General features: G+C 44.7%; 1 protein-coding gene across 1 annotated transcript in view; it reads right to left on the bottom strand.

The window, feature by feature from the left end:
- Positions 1 to 9,624, bottom strand: part of LOC144108690 (uncharacterized) — a 344,153-nt gene extending 334,529 nt beyond the window's left edge. The window contains exon 1 of the mRNA XM_077641861.1: positions 9,538 to 9,624. The gene's annotated coding sequence lies outside the window, so the exon portion shown is untranslated. The remainder of the gene's footprint in view (positions 1 to 9,537) is intronic.
- Between the last annotated feature and the right edge of the window lie 3,407 nt (positions 9,625 to 13,031).

Here is a 13,031-nt window from a genome sequence, read left to right as displayed (position 1 = left end):
TCTGCTGTTTGAGATCGACGTTTCAATTGTAGCCCTCCTACGCAACTATCTTCTTGATCGGTCCTGCTTTGCCAGTGTAAATGGACAGACCTCATTTGTTTACACTCCAACCAGCGGAGTTCCTCAGGGCTCGTTATTAGGCCCGCTTCTGTTCTCTGTTTTTATCAATGACGTTTCCTCCGTGGTCAAAAACTCCTCATTTCTCCTTTATGCGGACGATATAAAAATGTTCAAGGCAATACATACTCTTCACGATTGCTTGTCATTGCAATCTGACATTTCCCTCCTTCTCTGATTGGTGCTTGAAGAATGGGCTCACTCTCAATTCATCTAAAACCAAGGTTGACTCATTTACGCGTAAAACGCACAGTCTTCTCTACTCTTATTCTGTGAATGGTAGGCCGCTGCCCAGGGTTGATGAAATTAATGACCTCGGCGTACTTTTCGACCGTAGCCTCAGCTTCTCCTCTCATACAAAACGCATTGCTCTACGGGCTATGCGTACACTCGGCTTCATCTGCAGGCTTTCGAGAGAGTTTCGATCCCCACTTCCTTTCTTAAAGCTCTACCTCTCCATATGCTTGCCGCTTTTGGAATATGCGTCTGTTGTTTGGAACGGCACTTGCCAGTCGAACTGTGAAAAAATCGACAGAGTTCAGCTAAAGTTTTTACGCATATTCCAACTTCGGTTTTCTTGCAAAACTTCCAGCTCTCGTCCCAGACGGAGTAACTCACTGCAGCTTCCTTCTCTTAGCTGCCGTCGCGTGAAGGCAGATATAATTTTCTTGTATAAACTTCTTCATGGTCACATTCTATGCCCTCAGCTCCTAGCGCGTATCCTTTTGCGTGTACCGCGAAAGAGCATAAGGGAATTCAGACCATTCCAAGTTTCTGCGCTCCTGCACTCCCTCTCCCCTCTGGACAGAATGCAAAAGTTGTTTAATTCTCTTTGTCCTCACCTAGATATATTCGAAAATTCACTCCCTTCCTTTATATTGGATGTCCGTGACGTTCCACTTTGAGCACTCTTTTTCTCGTACATAACTTCCCCTTTCATGCATTTTGTCTTTACTACACTTGTGCGTTTGGACCGGTATTATATTGTTTTTTCTCTCCTTAATTGTTCATCACGTGTACTTGTTTTCATTAATATTATTTCTTTAATACTGTATACTCACGCCTGATTGTCTGTAACGCGTTCACTAATTACGTTTCTTATTGTGTATGATTGTATTTCTAGCTTGTATTTCAGAGGTTTCATATTCGTTCATATTAGTATTGGCTTTATTCTTGTTTGTATTTTGCTATATGCTGTACTTGGCTGTTATCGGTCGTTCATTCTCTTTGTTTATTGTTTTATTAGTTATTTATATGTCTGTTGCCTGTTCTAGCTGTTTTCATTTACCGCTGTTCTCGCTGTTTTCTTGTTTTCGCTTTTTTGTTTCATGCTTGCTGTCGCGCCTAGTTTATGTGTCTTTTTTTTCTATCGCCTTGACTGCTGCATTACCTCCCCTGAGTATCTTCCTTTGTAGTGAAATAAATTTACATTTTGTGCGTGTGAATGGTGTACCAGCACCAAGACCTTTGGGTTGTTCCTGGGCACCGAAAATAAAGATTGATTGATTGATTGATTGATTGATTGATTGATTGATTGATTATTATTATTATTATTATTATTATAAACAATATGATGATGTGGTCATACAACTTAAAGTGGATAAAGAAGAAGCGTTGCCTTACAAGAAAGAAATACATGAATTGCAGGAAAAGGTGGTTGATCAGGAGGCCTTGATTCAAAGACTACAGCAAGGGTTGAATAATACCGAGCAACATAGTAGGAACTTGAATATACAGTATTGTGCGTTTTTATCGCTGGCACTTTCAAAAATTTCCCCGCCTCAACCGCTGGCTCGTTTGCGGTGAAACTGCACACAGAGCTTGCGTATTATGGTAACTTTTGTATCGTAGGAAGTTTGACAACGGTACTTACTTAGTTGAGCCGTGCATGATGCGAAAACATAATCGTCTACGTAGAGATCGGCAACCAAAACCCGCAGACGACTCTTTTTCGCTGAAGGGCGGTTGTGGCGCCATCTGTTTGCGGTAGCGCAGAGCGTAATGACAAGGCCGTCGAGGAGAGCGTTGTAAGGAGCGCGGGCCGTTTGAATATGCCGTTCCTGTCGTTTCGTCTGCTTCTACTGAAGCGCTTACAACATTTTCGACTAATTAAGCGGAAAAATATCAGAACAAATGATTTAACGAGGCTTTACGTTTTAAAGAATATTGTTTGCAATGCTCGCCTCGGCGGCCTAGTAGCGACGCTTTCCGCTGCCGAAAACAGATGGTGCCACTGCCGATTTTCAGCGAAAAAGCGTCGTCTGCGGGTTTTGGCTCGCCGATCTCTCGTAGACGCTTATGTTTTCGCATCATGTGCGCCTGAACCTAGTAAGTACCATTGTCAAACTTCCTACGATATAAAAGTTACCATAATTCGCAAGCTCTGTGTGCAGTTTCACCGCAAACGAGCCAGCGGTTGAGGCGGGGAAATTTTTGAAAGTGTCAGCGATAAAAACGCACAATACTGTAGAAATCCATGGCTTGCCATTTAAGCAGGAAGAAAACCTGTTTGAAGCCCTCGATTCTCTGGCAGAGAAACTTGATCTTCATAAGCCTACTAAATGGGGAAGTTGAGGCTTTCCACCGTCTTCCAAGCAAAAATAAAGCATCACCGACGGTCTTGGTGAGATTCTCATCAGTAGCGGTTCGAGAACGCTGGTTTGCAGCGCGTGGCAAGTTTCGGGGACTTTTCCAGTCGAAATCGTTGCCGGAGCTCTACTTCAATGAAAATCTGACTGAGATGAACAGGAGGTTATTTTGGCTGGCGAGGACTGCAGGGAAGAAAAACGCCTGTAAGTGGGTTTGGGTTAGAGGCGGCAAAGTGTACGTAAAGAAGGATGAAGTAGCAACGCTCATCCGAGTTACCTGTGACTCTGACATAAGCAAGATAAAATGAGTGACCTTTCTGTACCCGGCCAAATGGAATTTTCAGACTTTTCTGCCTTTAAAACGAACCTTGGGCGAAACGAAGATCAAGAGTTCACACTTGTAAATTTTAATGTTCGTAGCCTTCGTAAATATTGGGACCAATTCAAGCTTCTAGCGCAAGACGCCACAGGCTTTGTCGACATTTTTGTTCTTACTGAGATAAATGTGCCAGCTTCCTGTTTAGACATATTCGCCGTGAAAGGCTACCGGCCCAGTTTTGTTACGCGTCCTACACGCCGGGGAGAAGGGATTGCTGTATTCGTCAATGAAAAGTACGATGTTTGTCCTACTGACATCACTTTTACACATGCGGAATGCTGAGCTTTAGAAGTAAATCTGCTGCATGCATCTCGCATCTCTGACATTATTGGCTGTATATCGACAACCATCTAATAGCGTAACTCGCTTCGTAATCGAACTTGAAGAGATACTTCTTCAGCACAAAGGAGATGAGTTGTTCTGCTTGGCAGATGACCTGAACATCGATATCTTATGCCCAAGCAAAACTTCGGTCGCTGATTACTTATCCTCACTCTCCGCATATGGAATTGAAAACGTGATTAATGCCCCCACGCGTGAAGACCTAATAAACGGTCGACTGGTGAAGTCTTGTCTGTACCACATTGCTGTACGTGCACCGATTCACAACTTGACCTCGTGCATTGTCACACAACGGCTGGCCGACCATTATTTCACTGCTTGTCGTTTTTCTGCTCAATCGAAGGTTCAGAGAGCTACACTAGCAAGTTGCGGTGATGCCAAGAAGATTCCAGTGTCAATATTAGATGAAAGGAAACTCGATAATTTAGTAGCAATGCTCAACTGGGCATCTTTAATAGAAGATGAACCAGCGGAAAAAGTTTACGTGAAGATATGCGATAAGCTAGCTGAGTTCAAAAACATTTCTACGCGTACGGTTACTCGTAAAATCAGGCAGAATCACAAGTGGCTAAGCCCTGAAATAATGCCAGCGATCGCGAACAGAGACTGACTTTGGAAACGTTCTAAACGTAATCCCAGAAATGCACACCTCCGTTCGGAATACAGGGCTGCGAGAAATAGAGTGGTAGCACTTATTAGATCTGCACGGCGCAGGTATTTTCAAGAGCAGTTCGAAAGATGTGTCCGAAATCCTGCAAACATGTGGTCGCTGATTAACTACCTTCGCGGAAAAGAAGCTAACTCACTTTGCTCGGACGCGTTAAAAAATGATTCTGTATCAAAAGCTAACGACTTCAATAAACATTTTACGCTCGCGACGGAAAAGGCAGCAGCTCGACAAGACGTTAAGTGCTCACTAAAAGAATGTTTATCAGCTTCAGCATATCTTCCAAGGCTCTCAAAGGACGATCTTGAAAGGATAGTATACAGCTTCAGACGAAACAAGCCTGCAGGAATTTATAGCATATCAACCTCATTGTTACAACGGAATTTTCCTGCTTTTTCAAACATCCTACTTTTCTTGTTGAACGGATTTTGGGAAAGCGCGGTTATTCCGGAGGGCTTGAAAACTGCTACCGTTGCACCGCTTTTCAAGGGGGGACAAAGAGATACTTGTGAAAACTACCGACCTATCTCCATACTGCCAATTTTGTCACAAATACTGGAAAAATTTCTGTTTGAATGCATGACGTCTTTTTTGAATAAATTCTCTGTCATTTCGGATCGTCAGTTTGGGTTTGTTACAGGGAGGGGCACTACAGCACTTCTGGAGGAATTCGCTGATGAACTCTACCCTGAATTTCATGAAAACCCTCTCAGTTGTGCCCTCTTTCTCGATGTTCAGAAAGCTTTCGATACCGTGAACCATAATATTTTCTTGCAGAAATTGCATCTGTTGGGCTTCCGAGGCCGATTTTATGATATTCTCAAGAGTTTTTTGTATGGGCGCGCACAAGTTGTCAGATTAAATTGCCAAAAAGAACATAGCGGGAGGCTGCTATTGGGGGCAGGTGTACCCCAGGGGTCAATTTTATCTCCATTGCTCTTTAATTTATATAGAAATGACTTGAGTTCGATAGTATCTAAGTGCTCAGTTTTTCAGTACGCGGATTACACAGTTTTGTTAGCAAAGCACATTAATTATGAGACTGCGGTGAATTTATTGCAGGAAAACATAAATAATGTGATGAAATGGTTTGCTGAGAACGGAATTTCAGTGAACACGAAGAAAACAAAGATCATGTGTTTCAGAAATCCTTTAAAAATATCACTTATAGATAAGCCGGTATTTTTGTATGAGCATGTTTCAGGTCACAGTCTACCGGTGGAATATGTAAATTCGTACAAATGTCTTGGTGTGGTCTTCGACGGCTGCTTATCATGGCATGCATACTTAGCTTACGTATGTTCGAAGCTTCGTAAGGCTTCATGGTTACTTTTTAATGTGAAATCTTTGGCGCCCTTGGCCGTGAAATAAATTATTACGCATGCGCTCGCGTACAGTGTCCTTAGGTATGGCATCACTGTTTATGCTTCGTGTCCTTCCCGTTGGCATGACCGTTTGAATACGCTCTTGAAAAGTATGTTAAACTCCATTGCATATAATTCCCCTCTGCCATCCGGCGCTAACGTTTTTCAATGGCTCAGTCTCCCATCATTTCGCTCTTTATTTGTTCAAACAGTCGTTCGTCGCCATTTTTAATAATAATAATTGGTTTTGGGGGGAAAGGAAATGGCGCAGTATCTGTCTCATATATCTTTTGGACACCTGAACCGCGCCGTAAGGGAAGGGTAAAGGAGGGAGTGAAAGAAGAAAGGAAGAGAGAGGTGCCGTAGTGGAGGGCTCCGGAATAGTTTCGACCACCTGGGGATCTTTAACGTGCACTGACATCGCACAGCACACGGGCGCCTTAGCGTTTTTCCTCCATAAAAACGCAGCCGCCGCGGTCGGGTTCGAACCCGGGAACTCCGGATCAGTAGTCGAGCGCCCTAACCACTGAGCCACCGCGGCGGGTTATATTCTAACTTTTTAGTGCTGAATGTTACGAGTGGAAAGTTGCGGAAGTCGACTCGTTATTTTGTACCGCAGAGTTCAACGCGGTATGGTAGACCAAGACGCTGCGTTTGTGTTCCTGAAATCTTTAATGAATTGCCTGATGAACTTTTTGAAGTGACCTCTTTGCGGAACCTGAAGATGCACTTGAAAGCTTAATGTTGACCGCGGTCGCTCTTTGTTTATCACGTAATTGCGTGTGATGCTGTTTTGTCCCGTTACCTTTTTGCATACCACTTATCTAGGAGCTCTATTCGTGAATTTTGTAATAATTTAAATTTAGTGTTCTTTGTAGCGATTAGTGTTTTCTATTGATCTCCTGCCATTTTGTCGCTCTGCTTTGACTGCCAGGCCTAGTCCGGCAAGCCTCTTGTTGGCTTTGACGGGCCTGAACCTCATTTGTACTGTATACAAAGTGGCAATAAAAACTTACTATTATTATTATTATTATTATTATTATTATTATTATTATTATTATTATTATTATTATTATTATTATTATTATTATTATTATTATTATTATTATTATTATTATTATTATTATTATTATTATACCTGGGAGTATTCTTCGACAGTGATATGTCGTGGCACACTCAGCTATCACACGTTTGCGATAAGCTGAGGAGCGCTGCATGGTTGTTTTTCAACATCAAGTCTCTCGTACCGTTTCCAGTAAAAAAAAAATGATAGCACATGCTTTGGTCTACAGCACCCTTCGATATGGGATTACCGCCTTTGCTTTTTGCCCTACCCGATGGCAGAACCGCGTGGATTCTTTGTTAACGAACATACTGAGAAATCTAGCCTACAATAATCCCTCACTCAAAAATCATAACATCTTCTCGGCGCTTGGCTTGCCTTGCTTCTGGTCTTTGTTTGTACAAACTGTGGTGCTACGGCATTTTTGGTTCAGTGATTTTAAAACGTGCTATACAGCCCCCCGAGGCCTTCGTAATAGTGTTCGCTATGTAGTGCCGCGATCCTCAACAAGATATGGTGAAGTTAGACGCTGTGTTAACGTGCCGAAAATTCTGAACGATTTGCTTGCCAAATGAGGCATTCTCGATTCAGTCAAAAAAGGCATTGAAAAAGATTATTTGTTCATTGTAACGCGGTTGTTTCAATACTTCTAAATAGTATTGGTCATCACCTCTGAAATATGTTCATCTTATCTTATGTGTATTGATTCTTGTCTCGTGATTTGCTCCTTGTTTGTGTTTAGCCTCTTAACTGTTAATACCCCTGCATTCACCCTGTTATGCGTTGAGTGAATATTGCACACTCGTCCGCTGATTTTGCCGGGCCAAGTCCTTCAAGCCATTGGTGGCTTTGACAGGCCCGTTTCTTGTACTTTGAATTCTTTTGTGCAATAAAATTATTATTATTATTATTATTATTATTATTATTATTATTATTATTATTATTATTATTATTATTATTATTATTATTATTATTATTATTATTATTATTATTATTATTATTATTATTATTATTATTATTATTATTATTATTCAATGGTCACATCAATCGCGCTTCAGGTATGTTGCGGTGATGTCTACCTGCAAAAAACTGTGCTTGAGCAAAACACTCCATGCTCATCAATGCTAATCCGCCACCCATTTCTTCTTATCAGCCCCAGAATACTAAAAGGATGTGCCGTGTACACAGTGGTGGGTTCGCTTCATTCCAACTTACTGCATATTGTACCCCTAGTGCACGACCGTTTCGAATGCCTTAAAACCGAATATCATTTAACTCGATACGCGGCTACACGAAGTTTTTCAGGAGAAATCGGTTCAGGTGACATTTGAGTCGACGGAGCTCCGCGGAGACGTTCCATATCTTGGAATGCCTTCGAAACTCGAACACAGCCCGAACCGACCAATATAGTCGTCGCCGCCGCTTCGGCCCGCCCACTGCCACGCGACTGCTTTCGGCTCTTTGGCTGTCCATTTCGATACCCACTGCTCGCTTTATCCTGCTGCTTGTTTAGCAAATAGCGCGTCTTCTCTCGAAGTGAGTGCTGCAGGATAATAGTTCACCAATGAACATTTACAGCGTGAGCATAAAATTTCCACAGGATTGCGCCGGTGAAGACGACTGCAGTCATACTTTGTTTACATCGCTGTGTACGAACAGCTAGTTCTCGTTTGCATGACATAAAAATCAATCTATGCTTTAGTTCAATCAAATAGTCTCAGCTGTTTTGTACCGGTTGTACCCGTCCTTGTTTACGCAGTGCGACAAACTGTGGGAAGCGTGGATACGTTCCCTCCCCTCAGAAACACTTCAGATCCGGGTTGCTGCCATCCCGTAGGACCGGCGCTTCTCGCTAATTGTCCCGGCTTCCTCCGACGCAATCAGTGGCTTTTTTTAAACTGCTTTATCCGTAAGTATGATTGGTGACAGTTCACGTTAAACAAATGGCCTAACATGTTATCAGAAATTTAGCAACGGCGACGACTGCTGCTGGCCGTAAAATAGTGCTCGGCAGCCCGGGTCACACAGGCGCTTCCTGTTCGTCGTATGCGCGCCCGGCGATGTAAGCAATAGTTGATTGGAGGTCACTGTCGTCAGAACTACGCTCGTTGACCATCCGCATTCGCAAAAACTTGTAAATTCACTCTTCACAACTGCCGAAGTCACAGGCGTAACCCAGCGGACTAGCTAGGCCTAGTCCTGGCGGAGGGAAAGGGAGTCGCCGCCGATTAAAATTAATTTGGCAAGCGCTTATCGCTGGTGAGTGTGCACATGCGAAATATAGCCGTTCGTCTCGCTTATTAAGGATACAGATAACGTAGAAGCGCGAATATATTCACACCGTCGCCTCATCGAGCGTGTTTTCGCTCCGCTGCCGACATGCCGAGGGCACGAAAGCTGACCGTCCGCCGACGAGGTTCGTCGGTGTTGTTGGCTACAGAAAACTTCTCCCACTACAATCATATGCCGCTGTTGACCGCGATAGTGTCGTTGTCGCACTAGTGTGACCGCAGTGACAGCCGCCGTCGTCGTCGTTGTACACTGAAAACCAGCTGAAGCTTTCGAAAGCGTTTGGAAAGGGTCGTGTAGCACCGCAGGAGTCCGTCGAGTCCGAATGCCATTCCAAGTCTCGAAATTTATTCGGCTCAGATGTCACTCGAACATGCCCGTGTAGTACGGGTATTAGGCATTCTGCTTTCGTGACCTCCATTTGAGGTTATTTAGGGGCAACGGGAATAACATACACGATTTACTTGTCTAAACGTTACACTTTCCCTAGCTATACTTGCGTCAACGATGGCTTTATGTCTCGTGTATGCCATATTGTCTCCTTGCTAATAACCGCCGACTTCCATATTTCCCGCTACGCACGCTAGAGGCATACGCCCGCAAAGTGCTCCAGCTGAAAACAGCGATCACCACCCGGAGTGGGCAGCGGTGATTCCGGGATATGTATATATCGCTGCCGTAACAAAAATTGGCACATAATTCGCAGTAAAAGCAACGGTAATGCTTACTTTGCGTAAGTCTTCTCTTACAGCACGTGAGATCTTGCGCCGTGGAAACACTGACTTTATTTAGAGCAAAGAAGGAATCGTTCGAAGTTTCCGCTATTGCATCAACCCAAGCCAATACAATACTGCTCTTAACAGGTGTCACGATATGGAAAAGATGAACTGTGGGGAGACGTAAAACCCAAGGCTGGAACAATCGAGCGGCCAATTTCTATGCTTTCAGTTCCTTTATATTTTCACAGTCCTTCAGTAAGAGTTACTCTCGGCCTCCGCAGATACATTGCTGGATCCGTACAGCCAAGCTGCATCCTCTATAAACATCGCAGATGCGTAGTATTCGCGCCTGTAGTGAGGGTTTATATGCGATCCATTCTCCACATTTCACTTTCATTGCGCACTCGGCGCCAAATCCTGGAAACAATACACGGAGACCGACAGGATGCCCCCAGATTGGCTGTGCTATCCGCCCACGCTATGGAAAACGACCAATATTTACTGCACCAAATGGTGTACGAAACGTGTTAGTATTTCATCGCCGGCACGGTCTATACGGGCTCTCTAGGGAAGCCTCGTTGCGTGTGTCAAGACGTTTTTTTTTTTTCCTGCAAGTCTGCCGCTGGTGGCAACTCATTCGCTGTTTAGGCTGAAGTTTATGTTGTTGGTCTGTATCTTTTTTTACTCAACCGGCTTTGAAATACCTGCGCGACCGTAAGTGCGAAATAAAGCAAAAACGGAAGGCTGCTTAGCATTGCTAAGCAGAAAATTTACGCAAACCAGTTTTTTTGCAAGTGTACCGGGTCTTCCAATATCTGTATAAATACGGCTCCGCGTAGCCACGCTCTGCGGAGCGTCAGTGCATACTGCGCGTGCGCGCATCGAAACAATGCGGCGCTGGCACAGGTTCCCGGAGGCAGTGCTTCGTGTCGTCTGCTACGGCGCAGAAGCGCACTGTGCTTGCATCGCAGTGAAGCCTACCAGACCGTGTGCGGGCAGCGTCCCGCCTACCGATGCGACATTGCGGAAAAGCGAACTTATCTCATTGCAGCTCGTTGTCTTTGCTTCGGCCTGCAACCCAGTGGCCTGTTTTCTCAGTACCACGATGCCGATTAAATATATGTATTGTTGGAAATTTATAAGCCCTGCTACTGTTCGGTTATGCGGCTTAACAATGCGAATCAGGCTTCTTAGGACGCCGATAAGGTCCCGAACGATGACGGCCATAGGGAGGGGTGTAACTTGCACTGTCATCGTGAACTAAACATCTGCTTGGCGTTTAACTTCCTCTCAAACGGGATCTCCGCAGCTGAGATCGATCTCGGGTGCCGCGATACTGCAGTCGGGTGGTCTCCATTTAGCCAGCGTGGCGAGGCCTCCTCAGAGCTTCACCGCACTATGCAAGGGACGTGGATACAGAGCGACTTCATTTTATGTGCGTGCTGTGTGAGGCGGATTAGATACTTTGCAGCAGCTGCTAATCTGTGTGCAGACCGATAAAATCAATGTCACTCTTCTTGCCAGAGTTCTCTCATAATAAGTCTCGCGCGAAAGTGGTCGCAGACTGCGCCAATCTGCATCGAATTTTATTAAAGAACTGATAAACCTAATCAACACTTGTAATGAGTTTGAGAGGAATCAGAATACGGTTAACTCATCACAAAATTTTTCATAATATAGAGGTCATTTATTTCAGCATTGAGCAGGCTGTACGACAATGCATTTGGACCCCAAGCGACCACTCACAGGACCCTATTCGTAGCGCGTTGAAATAGCCTGCCGCGCTTTTCGCTTTTTCTTGGACTCCGCTCTGATTCCCGATAATATATAAGAGCGAAGCCAGCAGTCACCTAAACTGATGTTGCGGATCGACGCGTGGGTACTGCATTTCGATGGATGATTAAATGCAAGTATGCTTAAGGGCTGTGCGATGTGCGTGCACATTAAAGACCCCTCGTGCTTAATAAATGTAAGAACTCCTATCCGCGTCTCACATAGCCTGATTGGCTTCGGTAAGTCGCATAACCGAACAATAGCAGGGCTTATAAATTTCCAGCAATACACATATTTAACCGGCATCATGGCACTGAGAAAACAGTCCCCTGAGTTGCAAGCCGAAGCAACGGCAACGCGCTGAAAAGAGAGAAGTGCGCTAACCCGCAGCGCCGTATCGGTGGGCTCGTACGGTGTCAGCACACAGTATGGTCCGCTTCACTGCACTGCAAGCACAGTGCGCTTCTACACTGTAGCAGACGACACGGAGCATCGCCTCCGGGCCCGTGCAGTGTGCGCCTGCACCGCATTGTTTCGAGGCGCGCCCGCGCCGAATGCGCTGACGCTGCGGAGAGCGCGGCCAGGCTGAGCCGTGTTCACACATATTTTGGACGACCCTCTACACCACCATCACTATCATCGTCATCATCAGGCTCGCTACACACTCCTCTGCACAAAGGCCTCTCCCATGTCTCTCCATTAAACCCGGTCATTTGCCAGCGGCGCCTACCCAACGCCTGCTATCGAAGTTAATAATTAAGCGCAAGGTAGCCGACATAAGGAAGTTCAATATCGAAAAGATAGAGTATGCTCTACAGAACGGAGGTAGCCTGAAAGCGGTGAAGAGGAAAGTAGTCATTGGTAAAAATCAGATGAATGCGTTAAGAGACGAGCAGGGCAATGTCCTTAGCAACATGGATAAGGTAGTTAATGTAGCCGAAGAGTTCTACGCAAATCTATACAGCAGTGATCGTAAACAGAGCATTAATGAGAGAGACAGTAGCACACAGCAATGCGCAATCCCGCCAGTAATGAAAGAGGAAGTAAAGAAAGCATTAGGAGTAATGCAAAGGGGCAAAGCACTTGGTGAGGATCAGGTAACAGCAGATCTGTAAAGGATGTATGGGAAACTATGCTAGAAAAACGAGCCACCCTGTGTACGCAATGCCTTATGACCTCGGCGGCACAAGAAGCTTGGAAGACCGCAAACATTGTCTGAATTCATAAGAAAGGAGACGCGAAGGACTTGAAAACTTACAGACTTATCCGCTTACTGTCCGTTGCCTACAAGGTATTTACTAAGGTAATCGCTAATAGAGTCAGGGCTATTTTAGACTTTAATCAACCGAATGATCAGGAAGGCTTTCGTAAAGGGTATTCAACAATAGGCCATATCCACACTATCAATCAGGTGATGGAGAAAAGCGCTGAACATAACCAACCCCTATATGTAGCCTTCATTGATTACGAGAAAGCATTCGACTGTGGAAACCTCAGCTGTCATACAGGCATCGCGGAATCAGAGTGTAGTAGAGCCTTATGTGAAAATGCTGGAAGATATCTATAGCAACTGCACAGCTACCATAGTCCTCCGTAAAGTGAGCAATAAAATTCCAATAAGCAAGGGCGTCAGGCAAGGAGACCCGATCTCGCCAATGCTATTCAACGCCGGTCTACGAAAGGTAATCAGAGGCCTTAATAGGGAACAGTTGGGGATAAGGGTTAAAGAA

The sequence above is a fragment of the Amblyomma americanum genome, chromosome 10 (genome assembly GCF_052857255.1).
Source record: "Amblyomma americanum isolate KBUSLIRL-KWMA chromosome 10, ASM5285725v1, whole genome shotgun sequence".
Lineage (NCBI taxonomy): Eukaryota > Metazoa > Arthropoda > Arachnida > Ixodida > Ixodidae > Amblyomma > Amblyomma americanum.
The sequence above is the reverse complement of the archived record's forward strand: the minus strand, read 5'-3'. Positions and strand labels throughout refer to the sequence as shown.